Genomic DNA, 14,303 nt, shown 5'->3' with positions numbered 1-14,303 from the left:
ATTTTTTACCAGACAATCCTTCATAAACGTGACTCTCAGGCGGCATAGCGGGGGGGTGTCGTACAGGCAAAAAAAAAGGGGGGAGAAGTTGTTCTTGCTGGGATGCAGAACTGTTTCTCACAAAAAAAATTAAAGGGAGCGAGGGGAAAGGAAGTAAGAGTGACTATGGATGATGTTGTGAATCACTGGCACGCGCTCACTTGTACACACACATATGTACACGTCCACACACACACACACACACACACACACGCACATAGATGGGCACTTCTTGCTCCAACAAAGACAAAAATTGTCTTTTCTTGGTTGGTGTCCTCTGTCACAGCTTCTCTGACAGGCCGGTGGCGCTCAGGAAGTTTAATAGCAGTTGCTGAAGTGCACGACGCCGGCGTGTAGTTCCAGTCGGGTATAATATGTCATCTATTTTCGGTGTCGTAATGCCAAATTTGGATAGTTCTTGGAGGAATTCTTGTCGCTGTATTTCATAAATGTCACAACACAGGACAACGTGTTCAATAGTTTCATCTTCGTCACATGTAGTACAAATAGGGCTGTCCATGATGCCGATTTTATGTAGAAAATATTTGGTAAACGCGCTATTCGTTCGTAGTCGCATTAGGAGGGTGTTATTAGCGCGGGAAAATCCTTTGGTAACGCAGGGCTGATGTGCCGTTTGGCTGGACGGAGCAAGATTTTCGATGTGGACTTTCACAAGACAAAGCCAGTCCTTGAAATTCGTTGGGCTTTTAATGCTGGGGGTTTGGTTGTGTGCTTCCCCAGCCAGCTGGTCAGCTTCAGTATTTCCAGGGATTCCAACGTGTGATGGTACCCATTGGAACTGTACGGTGAGGCTTCTCTCCGAGAGAACTTCGAGGAGTTTGATGATTGTGGCAACTTGTTCGTCACGGGATCCAGGTGTCGCAAGCCTACGGAGTGCTGTACGGGAGTCTGTTATAAGAACAGCCTGTTGTTTATACCACGCAACGTTTCTTGTGACGATTGTAGATAGAGCCTTTTTCATGGCTTCCATTTCAGCTGTTGTTGATGAAACTAATTTGTCGAATTTGCCGCTCCATCTAATGTTCATTGCAGGAATGACAAAAGCAGCTGTTGCGCTCCGTCGACCTCGGTGTACAGAGCCGTCGGTGTATATTCTAAGTGCTCCCGGGTATAGCAGTGCGATAGCCTCTTCAGCAACTCTTCGAAGGACGATTTCTGGGGTGTGTTTCTTTCTGTGGATCCCTGGTAAATGCTCCTGGAACAGGAACGTGTGCTGGCGCCAGGGGGGATAGTCTACATAGGCAGGCGGTTTTGTGCTACGTAATAGTGGGTCCAAGAAATATACTGTCCTCAAAAGACGGTTGAACCTTGACTCTTTTCTTTCTGTTAGGCGTCTTATAAGGTCAGTTCCAGGTATTGATTTATGCAGTCGTATGAGCTGTTGCATGAGATTTTTTGTAATGCGGAGTGGTAGTGGTAGTGTGTCACTCTCACAGTACACCTTTTCGTTTGATGTCGCCCGAGGGACGCCAAGCACCTTACGAATGCCTTGGCGTTGAATACGTTCAAGACGAAGCATTTGGGTGTTTGAAGGTTTGGCGTATGGCAGGGCGTGCAGCATGCGTCCCATCACAGTGCTGTCGTGCAATCGAAGCATTGAGGAGGGGGAATTCCCCCACGATTGACCTCCTAGTCGACAGACTGCGTTGGTAAATTTGGTTGATGCGGTTGCTATGGCGTCCGCCTGGGGTTTTCCCTGAAGTCTTGTATCAAGGGTTGCTCCAAGGAAGCGGTATGTTGTGACTCGCCGAATCGTCGTAGCTCCCAGGTATAAGTCAATGTTAGGACATGACCGCCTTTGAATATGTGGAAAGAACATGTAAGCTGTCTTGCTTACCGAAATTTCAAGTCCGACCGTAGCCAGGTACAGTTGAACGGAGGTTATTGCTGGTTGCAATGATCGGCGGAGTATGTCGCGTCTCAAGTGACTGGCCCATAGGCATACGTCATCCGCATAGATAGAAAAGTTGACTCCTATCGGTCCACGTTGAATCTCTTGTGGCAGGCCAGCCATGCGAGGTTGAAGAGTATTGGACTGAGGATGCTACCTTGGGGAAGGCCTCTAGTTTTCCCATGTATGCTGCTCAACGTAGTTCCCAGTCGAACCTAAAACTGCCGACCGGATAAAAAATTTGCCAGAAATGTCTGAATACGGCCAGTGATGCCCATAAAAGTAAGCCGCCTAAGTATGCTCCCAACATTTACGGTGTCGAAAGCTTTCTCAACGTCAAAAAAGATTGCAAGCGTAGTTTGTCGCCGAGCCCTTCTATGCTGCTGATTAAGTCAAGGATACTATCTGTTGCACAGAGACCCTGGCGGAACCCTGTCATCTCATTCGGTAACAATTGATGTTTCTCGAGGAACCATGTCATCCTGTTCTGAATCATACGTTCCATTAATTTTGCAACACATGATGTTAGGGCCACAGGTCTGCAAGAGCACGGATCGGGCTTTAGAATTGGGACGATAATTGACATTTTCCACTCTTCCGGAATTTTTCCAGTCATCCAGATAGAGTTAAAGAATTGTAACAGTCCTGTTAACCCTTCTAGGGGTAAGTTCTGAAGTGCTTCGTAAGATATGCCATCCCGCCCTGTAGCACTGCGCCGACGACATTGACGTAAGGCAGTTGTGAACTCTGAGGTAGTGAAAGCGTCGTCAAGTGGATTGCTGGAAATATTTGCCGTGGGCGGCACTGGTGATACTGTTGGTTTCCCCTCGTATGTGCGAGCAAAATCTTCTGCAAGCTCTTTTATTGTCTTAGACATAGCGAGGGCAAGTGTTTCAAAGGGTTGAATGGGGCATCTGTCACCGGTGAGGGATCGTATGATTTTCCATACTTTAGTCCCCGGTGTGTGCGCACACAGTTCCTCGCAGAAGTTCCACCATTGCGACCGTCTTAAATGATTGGCATATCGTCGAAGTGTGGCCGAAATACAATTAAATGTCGTGCGATTAGAAGAAGTTGTGTGGCGTCGTAGACGACGCTGGGCTCTTCGACGCGCAGCGGTGAGATTAAGTAGTTTTAAATCCGGTGACGGGAAGTGGTCTGGTAGACGGACAACTTTGGTGTTTAACATCAAGGCGCAAAGTATAGTCGTGACAATGGGAGCTGTCGATTTACTCACAGAATTTCGGAACTCGTCCCAATTAGTCACTCGGTACGATTTTGTGTTTGGCTTGCTGCGTTCCGGCAGAGTTATCCAGATAGGAAAATGGTCACTGCCCATAGTATCCGGAGCAATTTTCCAAGAAAGCTTAAGAGTAGGATCATAATCTTTATCGAAAGCCGAAAATGTGGAAGGTGGCCTGAAAAAGGTTGGGCCGCCTGTATTAGCTATAGACAGTTGAGTAGCTGAGAATATTTCTTCTAACCTTCGACCTCGGCTGTCAATTGAATCACTTCCCCAAAGCGTATGGTGCGCGTTAAAGTCACCGCAAACAACTAAATTTGGCTTGTGCTGATTGCACCAGTCTTCAAAGGCGTCCGTCATGTCGTATTCTCTGCCTGGCCTGATGTAAATGGACATAACCGTAATGGTGGTTTTCTTAAAAGACACCTTCACAGCGACAAACTCGGCATCAGCAGTATTTAAAGAATCAGTCGGAATTTGACATCGAGATAACTCACGACGAACGTATAATGCAGCACTTCCATTAGGAAATGTAGAAATTGAAGGGCAGCAGTAAGTCTCGTAACCTGCTATCGAACGGTTGTCGGGAAGTCCTGCCTCAGAGAAAGCAAGGATGGGGATCGGAACCCGCTGTAGGTACAAGGATAATTCTGAAATCTTGGCTTGGAGTCCCCTACAGTTCCATTGAAGGATTGTGGGCACAACATAATTTATGTGGTCTGCAGGTATCGTCACTTTAAATTGAGATGCAGTTATAGTGTCTTTTTACAACGAGAGGATCAAGCTCTCCAGTTGTAGAATGCCTTGAAGTGCTTCCCTGTGAGGTCCTTGTGGCATGCTCATGAGAACCTGACGGAATGTCGCAAAAATTGCTTGAATTATGGTTACTGCAGGCCGATTTGTTTCTGTTGGGCGTCCCTCCAGGGCGCTGCTATAACTCTTGTAGCGTCGTGCCTTGTGCTGATGCTGTTGTTGGGTGTCTCGTGAAGATGACGAATCATGTGAGTGATTCGCGCTGTCAATCTGGTGTTGAGGTAGAGACGGAAAATCTTCCTCTTCGTCCGATATCTGTTGAGAAGTGGTGCTCCGTAGTCTACCGTAAGGTTTTCTTTTCTTTTTTGCTGCCTTCGTGAACCTTGGGGTCGGTGTTGTCTCAGCAACGTCATGCAAGCTTGGAGGAGCTCTTTCTGTTGGTATTTTTCACCAGGTCGCAGAATTGGGCCGCGCAGAAACGCCTTCGTACGCGCCAGAGCTGCAAGGCGTACTTTGCAGTTTGCGTAATCTGCGGGATGAGGGTCACCACAGTTGGTGCATTTCCTGACATCTTTGGGACAGTCGCGGTGGTGATGCGGTCCACTGCATTTCTTGCATGTGAGGGAGCCTGTGCAGTATTTTGCCACATGTCCCATTGCTTGGCATTTAAAACACCTCGGGGGTGCATCGGTGTGCTCATGAACGCGGTGAGTTGAGAAGCCAAGGCTCACCTCTGATGGTCGTTCTGAGTTTGGGCGAAAGGAGAGGACCACTCTGTCTGTCGGAGTTGTCTCTGTGGTAATTCCATTTCGTCGATAAAGTCTTCTGACGGCAACCACGCCTTGCGGCTGAAGGTATTCTGCGAGCTGTTCCACGGTGTACAACGAGGTATGCCTTTGATAAGTCCTTTGTTCTGTGTGTAGGCTCTCGGAAGAGACGCTTTGATGGCGACGCCGCAGAGTTCGGTGACTTTGAGTAACCGTTCCACAGCGGCTTCTTCAGCAACGTCTACGAGTAGGCCTCCTTTCTGAGTAAATCTATGGTGAAGAATCTTTCCACCTGCCGCCTTTGTTACATCAACGCTAAGATGCAGCGGGTTCACGTTTTGAAGCTTGGAACCGTCTATTGCTGGCAGCAGCAAGACAGGAACTCCTGTTGTCCTGTTTCGTCGGTGTGTCACAACTCTGAACCCATCGGTTTTATCAGTGGACTCCATCGCATCCGAAGAGTCGTTTTGGCGGTCCTCAATAACTGTAGCCTCCAATGAATGGCTTGAGTTGTCATTTGTTAATTCAGGGCGTTCCTCTGAGGCCTCCTGGATGTTTTCGTCGTCTTTTTGAGTCTGGTCCAGGGCAGGTGTGGTCTCTGTTACATGGAAGCCTTTCCTCATCGTGTAAAGTGGGTTGGTCCCCATTTTTGAGGTCGTTGCGTCAGCTACAGCCATTAGGCTTATCCTGGCTGTTGGTGCGGCCGTGCCTGACCACGTCTTTTTTCCGGTCTTTTGTATTGGTGGTTTTGTCCCTGCCACCAAGGAATGCTTTGGTCCAGTCGCGGAAGGGTTTCCGTGTTCTGCCGTTGGCTTTTGGGGGGCCATAACCCCCCGAAACAGGGAAAAAGGGAAAAACGCTGGAGCTATGAAATTTACTGCTCCTACCTTGGGAAAACTTCTTCTTCCGCTCCAGGCGGCATGGCGAACGACTGGTTGATCGTGGGTTCTTTCATGGTAGAAAAAAAAAAAAAAAAAAGATTCCATTTTGCATTTTTTATGATTAACGCGAGCAAGAAAACGTGGTGAGTGCTTTGTTTTGTATTTTTTTTAGTCGTCCCCCAGGTGAACGTTTATGTGGCGTTGTCGAGAGAAAATCGGCGAGAGCCATAGCTGCAGTTGCGCGACTGGACGAGCTCCCTCGATAAGAGAAGACGTGATGAGAAGAGCGCTCCATGACAATACAGGGCTGTGTCTCTGGCATACACAAATAAGCTGCTTTGTTCCCAAGAAGGACCAGAAACTTGTTGTTCCTGTTGTTTGTTCATTTGCATGCCTCTGAGCGCAGGCGGTAAAGAAGAGGACGAGTAAGAGCTGCGCGCTGCATAACACAAACGGCGCGGGCAAAGAGCCACAAATATGGCTGTCGGTCTACGAACGTCATATTCTTACGGATGATGGTAACGAGACGATAAATAATGAACATGAACTGAAAAGACAGGTTTAATCGGCGAACTGGTGCCAGAAAGAAAAAGAAAGAACACGCATCGAGAAAACAGAAGCGATCGCCGACGGCGGCATCATTGAGAGGCGGTGCGTCGGCGTAACAGTGAAGCAGTGCATGAGTCCGCAATACCGCGCTCGGCTCCTTATCTAGTACACTCGTCATCTCGAACATTCGACCTAGAATGTTCGTGAGTTAGCTGGGGCGGGACTCACTAGGCAAGGTCGTTATAGCCTCCTCATATTTTACACTTTCATTTCATTTCATTTCATTTATTATACTCTCAGGGCCCGAAGGCATTACAGAGAGGAGTGGAAATATATACATCAATATAAGGTGAACAATAAAAACAAAACGCAAAAAACAAACAAAACACAAGGTACAGAATCGCTATGGAACATTGTTAAGAACATCAGTTATGGCGGTTTTAAAATCAGCAGCGTCAGTAAGTGAGACTACGGATGCGGGAAGGCGGTTCCAGTCGACGGAGGTCAGAGGTAGGAAGGAGGCATAAAAGGTGGAAGTGATGCAGTAGGGGATTCCTACTTTTAGTGGATGATCGGTGCGCGGCGATATGTATGATGGTTCTGAAATTAAAGAGGCTCGAAGTGCTGGGTTAGAGTGATAAATTTTGTGAAATAAGCAGAGGCGAGCTATTATTCGACGAAAGGAGAGATTGGGCAAATGTAGAGACGTTTTCATGGAGGTGACGCTGGCTGTACGGTGATAGTTAGAAAGTATAAAACGTGCGGAGCGATTTTGAATGGAGTCAATGGATGATGCTAGGGATACGCCAGGGTTCCAGATAGAGCCTGCATACTCAAGTTTGGTGCGCACTAAAGTTTTATATAGGAGAAGTTTAAGTGAAACAGGGGCAAGGGAAAAGTTTCTTCTGAGATAGCCTAATAAGCGATTAGCGTTGTTAGTGATATAGTCGACATGGATGTTCCAGGAGAGATCGTTGGTTATATGAACACCGAGATATTTATAGGTAGACACAGAAAGCAAGGTGGAGTTATTAATACAGTAGGAGGGACAAGTGTTATTTTGACGGGACACTCTCATAAATTTACATTTAAATGTGTTAAGTTCCATAAGCCAATTATCGCACCAGCGGGTGACGTTGTTAATATCGGTCTGAAGAGCAGATATGTCAGAGTCGTTAATGATTTCCTTATAAATTACACAGTCATCAGCGAATAGGCTAATAGAAGACGATACATGCGTGGGAAGATCGTTAATATATATAAGAAATAGAAGTGGACCTAATACGGAACCTTGTGGGACACCGGACTTGACAGGTGAAGTTGAAGAATTAGTTCCGTTAGCGTGAACAAATTGGTAACGGTCTGATAGAAACGATTCTATCCAAGCGATTATATTTAGATCTATGTTAAGTTTACGGAGTTTATAAAGAAGCAGTGCGTGAGGAACCTTGTCGAAAGCTTTTGAGAAATCAAGAAATATGCAGTCAGTCCTGGAACCCCGGTCAAGTGTTACGTGAAGGTCATGAGTAAAGGTTAGGAGTTGAGTTTCACATGAATACTTGGGATACGAATAAACACGAAACTTCTAGATCCACGGAGAAGCGTTTCTTGTCGGTCATGCACGCAGCATTACTCCCCCCCCCCCCCCCCCCCCCCCTTTAAAGCTTTTTCACCCCGTTGCAAACTTAAAGGGGCGATGCAACGATTTTCGTACTTTGCGCAAATACCGCTTCGAACGAATCCCGGACGCTAATGACCTATGCAAGACGCGATCGTTTTTCACCCCACGCTGTAGAAGTCGCAGAAAAAATTAAAGAAGAACGAGCAGCGTTCACTCCCTTAACTCGCAACCAGAACATTTGGCCATGTGATCTGGAGCAGAATATATGCGGCCTATGTTGATCGTAGCCATGCGCAGAGGTTGGAAAAGCACAGGACACGCGCTGAGTTCCAGACATTCTTATGGTTCGGCTATTGTCGTTATTAGAGCAACTGGACATGGGCAATGGCACGGGGCACTACCCGAATGCTTGTCAAGCTATCGATTATCACGAGCCCAAATCGAGGGCTCACGCAATGCTCCGGTTCAATCTATGAGTCGCATTTAAAGATCGTCATTGGGGGATATTGCGATCCCCCAGTTATATCATCAAGATTTACGAAGGAGAGATTGAAAGAAAACGCTCGAACAAAAGAGTTTCTTGGTCAGTGGCGTTGCGTGCGAGCATACTTGGGTTTACAAGTGCCAGTAAGCTCGTGTAAATTAAAAAAAAAAACTATCCAAGCAAATATCGTTGCACCGCCCCTTTAAAGGGGCGGTGCAGACTTTGGCCAATTAACTGCGAAAATTAATCTGCGTCACCTAAGGAACGAAAAACCGAAAGCCGCATTTTCTTGCGAGCGCTAGTTCTTATTTAACAAAAAATTGAAACAAATCGAAGGTCGAAGTGCCTTTCAAGTTTCATCTCTCCACGCCGACTTTCGAGTGACGTGTCTGGGGGTTCACGTTGTTTCCCCTAGGGCCCTCTCTTCAGAGACCCCAGCCGCTTCCTCCGCGATTGTCGACTTTCAAGGATTCGCCTCGTCCAAGGTCGCGTCGAGCGATGGACGCGAAGGGCGGTTCGCCACGGGGCTGACGGCGAGTGTAGCAGCGGAGGGGGACAGGGTTTGTTGACTTCCGCGTATCCCCCAAAGACGCCGTCATTTTAGTTCCCGTAGCCGCCACTGGCGGCTGCAGATCGTCAAATAATTCGTTTTTTGCCTTGCGATACGCAGCAGAATAGCCGTTTTTTGGGGGAAGGTGACGCGTTTTTGGTCACTTGGGCTTGTATAAACAATATAAAAAATTGCAAACTGGCAATTCTTTTAACATTAAAACAGTTGCACTGCCCCTTTAAGTAAATCAACACAAAGCTAAACTATCAATCAATAAACTGCGGAATCGTTTGAACAATAAATGCACTTCAGTCCTATCGCTCGAAAAATGGCTTGAGTTGAACTACGTGGACGACCTCGAGTCGCGGTCGGCGTTGTGATGATGCTCGCATTCCGTCGGCCACCACTTCGTAGTTGAACTCTCGAAGCGGCGAAGTACCTTGTACTGTCCGAAGTACCATTTCAACAGTTTCTCGCTGAGGCCACGGCGACGGATGGGTGTCCACACCCACACCCTGTGTCGGGCTGGAAGTGATCGTCCCGACGACGAGGGTTGTAGCGGGCCGCGGCCCACGCGGAGATGTTGCTGATCTTGAAACCAGAGTCGGGCAAGCTGGCGAACTTCCTCGGCCCGTAGAGCAACCACCTGGGCGTCGTCGCTCCCATCGTCAGCTGGCTCGTGGGGAAGCATCGCGCCGAGCATGGTCGCCACCTTCCGCCCATGCACCAGCTGAAAAGGTCTAACTTCTGTGGTCTCTTGAACCGCAGTGTTGGCGAATGTGACGTACGGTAAAATTTCATCCCACGTTTTGTGCTCTAAGTCAACGTACATCGAGATCATGTCGGCGGTAGTCTTGTTTAGCCGCCCCGTCAGCCCGTTGGTCTGAGGGTGGTACGCAGTGTGGCTGAGTTGGAAAATTTCTTGAGTCAGTGGCGCCAGGAAGGACGACCCTGGATCTGTGATCAGCACTTCGGAAGCACCGTGCCGGAGGACGATGGATTCAACGAAGAACGGTAGGACTTTCGACTCGGCTTACCGTTGAGATCATCAATTGCGATTTCCCATTGTCGACGGTGGTAAGGGTCCAAGCAAATGCCTTCTGATCTGCTGGAAGGGCGCGGTTGGGGGAGCAGTCGGTTGCAAGAGTCCTGCTGGCTGCGTCGATGGTTTGTTGCGTCGTTAACACTTGTGGTACGATCGGACGTAAAGGTGGACGGTTTTCCGGAGCTTGGGCTAGTAGTACTTCTCGCGAATCCTTGCAAGTGTTCTGCTGCGTGCGAGGTGCCCGACCGTCGGGTCGCCATGACAGGCTTGGAACACTTCCGCTCGAAGACTTGTGGGGATAACCGACAGCAACTTTGAGTTGTAGTTGTAGTAACTGTGGGTTTATTTACATGATGAGAAAGGTATACCGCGGGCGAACCTGGGGCTTGCTTCAAAAAAAAAATTAAAAAATTGGGTTGTGTGTGTGTTTATACAGCCTAGAACTTGGTCTGCCTCAGAGGGGCGACGAGTCTCCCAGCTGTAGATGAGAAATTTAGCCAGTGCGGTACAGCCGCTAGCCTGGGGTCTTTAACGTGCATCACGCAGTAGTGATACACGACCGCACGCCGGTACGATGCTCATCCAGATCGAAACGGGCAGGGGTGGGGCTCGAACCCAGGATCCCTGGGTTCTGCAGCGCGAGCTTTCGCTCCACGTGCTCCGAGCTGGTGTGCGCTAGACCACTCGGCCACCGATCCCCCCTAGGGGCTTGCTTCATCGCGGCTCAGTCCAGTCAATCGCGCTCAGCGTTCTGTCGCGAGCTTTCCGCGCGATCCTTCCACGAGATCTCGTCTTCTACCTCTTTCTCCGAGTTACCACACTCCTCCCGCTTTAATTGTGTGCCAGCGGGAGCTCCAGCATCCGGTTGGCGCGGTGGCACGCCAGATCTGTCTGGGGTACGCCGGATCCCTTGAAGATAACGGTTTGAGTGTTCAGTCGGCGGCGTGGCTGCGTCTCCTGCCGGGCCTGGCTGTACCACTGTAGGTAAGGCTTTTCCCGGTAAATTCTGTAAGTCTCCAGCTGTGTCCGTTGACACTCTAGGAGTGGCAGTTGGGTCTAAGAGCATCCATGGTGGTGGGCAGGTTGTTTCACGACTTGGTAACTGTGCATCCAGTCGCAAAAGATGGTCCAAGTGAACGGAGACTGTACGTTCCCGTACGTCCACTAGATACCATAGTGGCCCTCTTGGGGAAACAATAACTCCAGGAGACCAAGAGTGTTGGTTCCCTCTCACGTCTCGCACGAGGACCTTATCTCCTACATCAAAATAACGAAGTGATCGTCGTGACTTGTCGTGTGCCAACTGTTGCTGGCGTTGGTGCTTCATCACAGTCCGCTCCACAGTTGGCTTGATTAAATCTAGGCGAGTGGGAAGCGGCCGCTTGAGGAACAGTTCAGCCGGTGTTCTCTCTGTGATTGCGTGAGGAGTGCTCCGATAATTCAGAAGACACCGGGCCAGCCTTTGGTGCTCTGTTTCTTTGAGTGTGTTTCCAGCAGCGGCGTCTTTCTTTCAAGCTCGCTTAAATGTCTTCACCGCTCGCTCAGCCGCGCCATTTGAAGCGGGATGATATGGGGGTGTACGGATGTGCTTCACTCCGTTCATTTGCAAGAAGTTCTCGAAGCCTGCAGAAATGAATTGCGGTCCGTTATCCGAGACAACTTCAGAGGGCACTCCATATGATCCGACGAGGTTCCGCAACAATTCAATGGTACGTGCTTTGCTGTAGTCGTTTTTGTGGGCAAGACTTCGATCCACTTGGAGAAGCTGTCCATTACTACCAGGTAGTGCTGCTTGTCGAGCTCGGTGTAGTCTATATGCATTCTCTCCCATGGGTTTCTTGCCCAAGACCATGGGTGTAGAGGTGCAGCAGCTGGTTGGTCCTGCATGGATGTACAGGCGTAGCACTGCTTGATGAAATCTTCAATGTCTTTGTTCAAACCTGGCCACCAGAGATAGTTTCGTGCTTTGGCCTTGATGCGACAGACGCCTGGGTGATTCTCGTGCAGTTCATGTACACTCTAAAAAAAGGTGTAGTGTGTACACCCACAGTGGGTGTAAGTGCTGCCACATATACTACACTCATAAAGGTGTACCAGTACACCTTAAAACGAGGTGCATATATACACCCTCTTTAGGGGTGCATATGTGCACCTTTTTATACACCTTCAGCATTCGGAGGTGCACAGATACACCCCATACTGAGGTGTGTCATGACTCGTTTCTTAAACCCTCACTGTCGTTTCGGTGTGCAGATACACCCCAATTTAAGGTGTACAAGTATTCCCTTCTCTACACCCACCAACAAGGTTTGCTATTACACCGTTGTGTACACCCACCCCGCTCATAGGGAACGGAGATACACCCGCCATCAGGGTTTACTATTACACCGTTTTGTACACCCACCCCGCTCATATGGAACATATATACACCTCATTCAATGATGTACCATTACACCTCTTTGTGCACCCACCTCAAGGAAACCTGTAAAAAATGTACGCGCCCAGGTGGTTGCAAAAAGGCAGGTAAACAGACACAACGGATTGTTTTCAAATCTTCTATAAGTTTATTAGACAACCTATTCCGCAAACAAGTACAAACGTGCAAGCGATCTGTGATATGTGAAGATGCACAACGAAGCTGTTACACAACTGAGGAGATTACTGAGCGAACAAAAACCGGGGTGATTCTTAGGTAGTGTCTATTCTCTCAGCAGCCGGCAGAATTATTTACCCGAAATCGTGCCGGCAGTCGTCACTCATTGGCGATATAATCACTTCATCGAACAACGTGTCATCGACAGCTTAGGTTAGCTTTCCTCTATAAACATTTTTTTTTTGTAATGAGCCGCCACAGGCTATGTGCGCGAGGTGATATATACGGGTATCGCAGGTAGAGTGAACACTTTTTTAATGAGCCGCCCCATACTGTCGCCACGAAGCGACGTGAACGGGTGGGCTGGGTCGGTGAACACGCGCCTCAGAGACACACGCACGACGAAATGTACCCACAGCGTGTATTTCGCGTAACGAGTACGGTGAAACGTTATAGTGTCGACGAAACATGTCTATAGTCAGTTACAGGTTAAGAAAAAAGCTGCACATCGATATGTATTCATCCGCCGTCAACTTACCGCCAATCGCGCCCGAGCGTCCTCGTGACGTCACGGCCTCTGCGGACCAATCCTGATTTTTTTCCGGACGAAAGCTTCCAACATGGCAGCCTGGACCTAGCAACAGGACACCAGCATTTTTCAGCGAATATGCTGGTCTTGCCACGGTATTTTACTAACGCGAGGCCATGCCGCGAAGTCTCAACGGTGACGACTTGCGTTCGCAGTAGCTTTTGTGCGACGACGTGATGATCCGGCGATGGTATCGCCATCGGAAAGTTCGAAGCGGACGCAAGGCTTAGCATCGCTGGGCCACTCGTCTGACGTCGTCTTCTTTTTTTCCTCTCGTTGGAGGTCTGCGTTCCCTGCCTCGAGTCGCCTGTCAATACAGTGCCGGTATCGCCGTTTTTCTTCCCTGTGGACTCCGTGGGGCGAGATGAAAGTGCAGCGCTCATCATCCAGTGATAACAACAGTATGTATGAGCGAGATTAGCAGCACGAGTGAACTGCCGGCACCCCCAGCACCGGGTTCCTTTGCTAGGCATTGCCTGCGCCCTCGCTTGCAACGGTGGATAAATAAACGAAGTGTAACTACTGAAACGACGTTGTACGGCGTCATTCACTCAGTTGTGAACCGTGCAACTCCTGCCAAGTTTTCGTCGCTATCAATCAAATGGTAAGTGACGATTGCTATAGCGGCCTCCTTTGCACCTTCGATTGCATGTAGGGAGGATAAAACCAGTGGTATGCACGATACCTACCTTTTCCCGGTGTCGTTTGAACTGACATTCTTTGTGTTAACGCTCAACCGAGAGAGCTATAAAACATTAACAGTACTAAAAGAAACGAGCTATAGAAGTAAACAGACAAAGTGCAAAGCTTGTTAAATAGCGCGAATCTTGGCAAGTGAAAGTTAGCTCTCCCCATTTCTAACACGAGTCGCTGTTCTCGTAATGCTCGGCATCACGAGAATGTGAACCATAAAACTCGGCATGATAGTAGGAGACTGAGGTTGTAGGCAAGCCCTATAAGCTCAGCCTCCCTATTGCACCGCACAATTTGTGAATTGGGGTGATATCCATACAGATATCAATACGGACTCTCCGTTTCCGTTCTAACTGCGCTTACCACAGGCGGTGACCCAGTTGGTCGAGGTGCATGGAGGAACTCCAAGCTCTGAGTTGCACCTTCTAAGCCTTTGGGCCAGCCGATTCGAGGAAGTGGAACAGTGCTGAGGGATTGGAAACTCTATGCTGCTCACTTACGGCCCAGTGGAATATGTAAGGCAGACCTTAAAGACCTCAAAAAGCCTTGACCAGTGCAATGAGGTAATGAAGCACAACATCACG

Source organism: Ixodes scapularis, unplaced genomic scaffold, assembly GCF_016920785.2.
Source record: "Ixodes scapularis isolate PalLabHiFi unplaced genomic scaffold, ASM1692078v2 ptg004189l_1__unscaffolded, whole genome shotgun sequence".
NCBI lineage: Eukaryota > Metazoa > Arthropoda > Arachnida > Ixodida > Ixodidae > Ixodes > Ixodes scapularis.
This window is presented reverse-complemented; position numbering follows the sequence as displayed.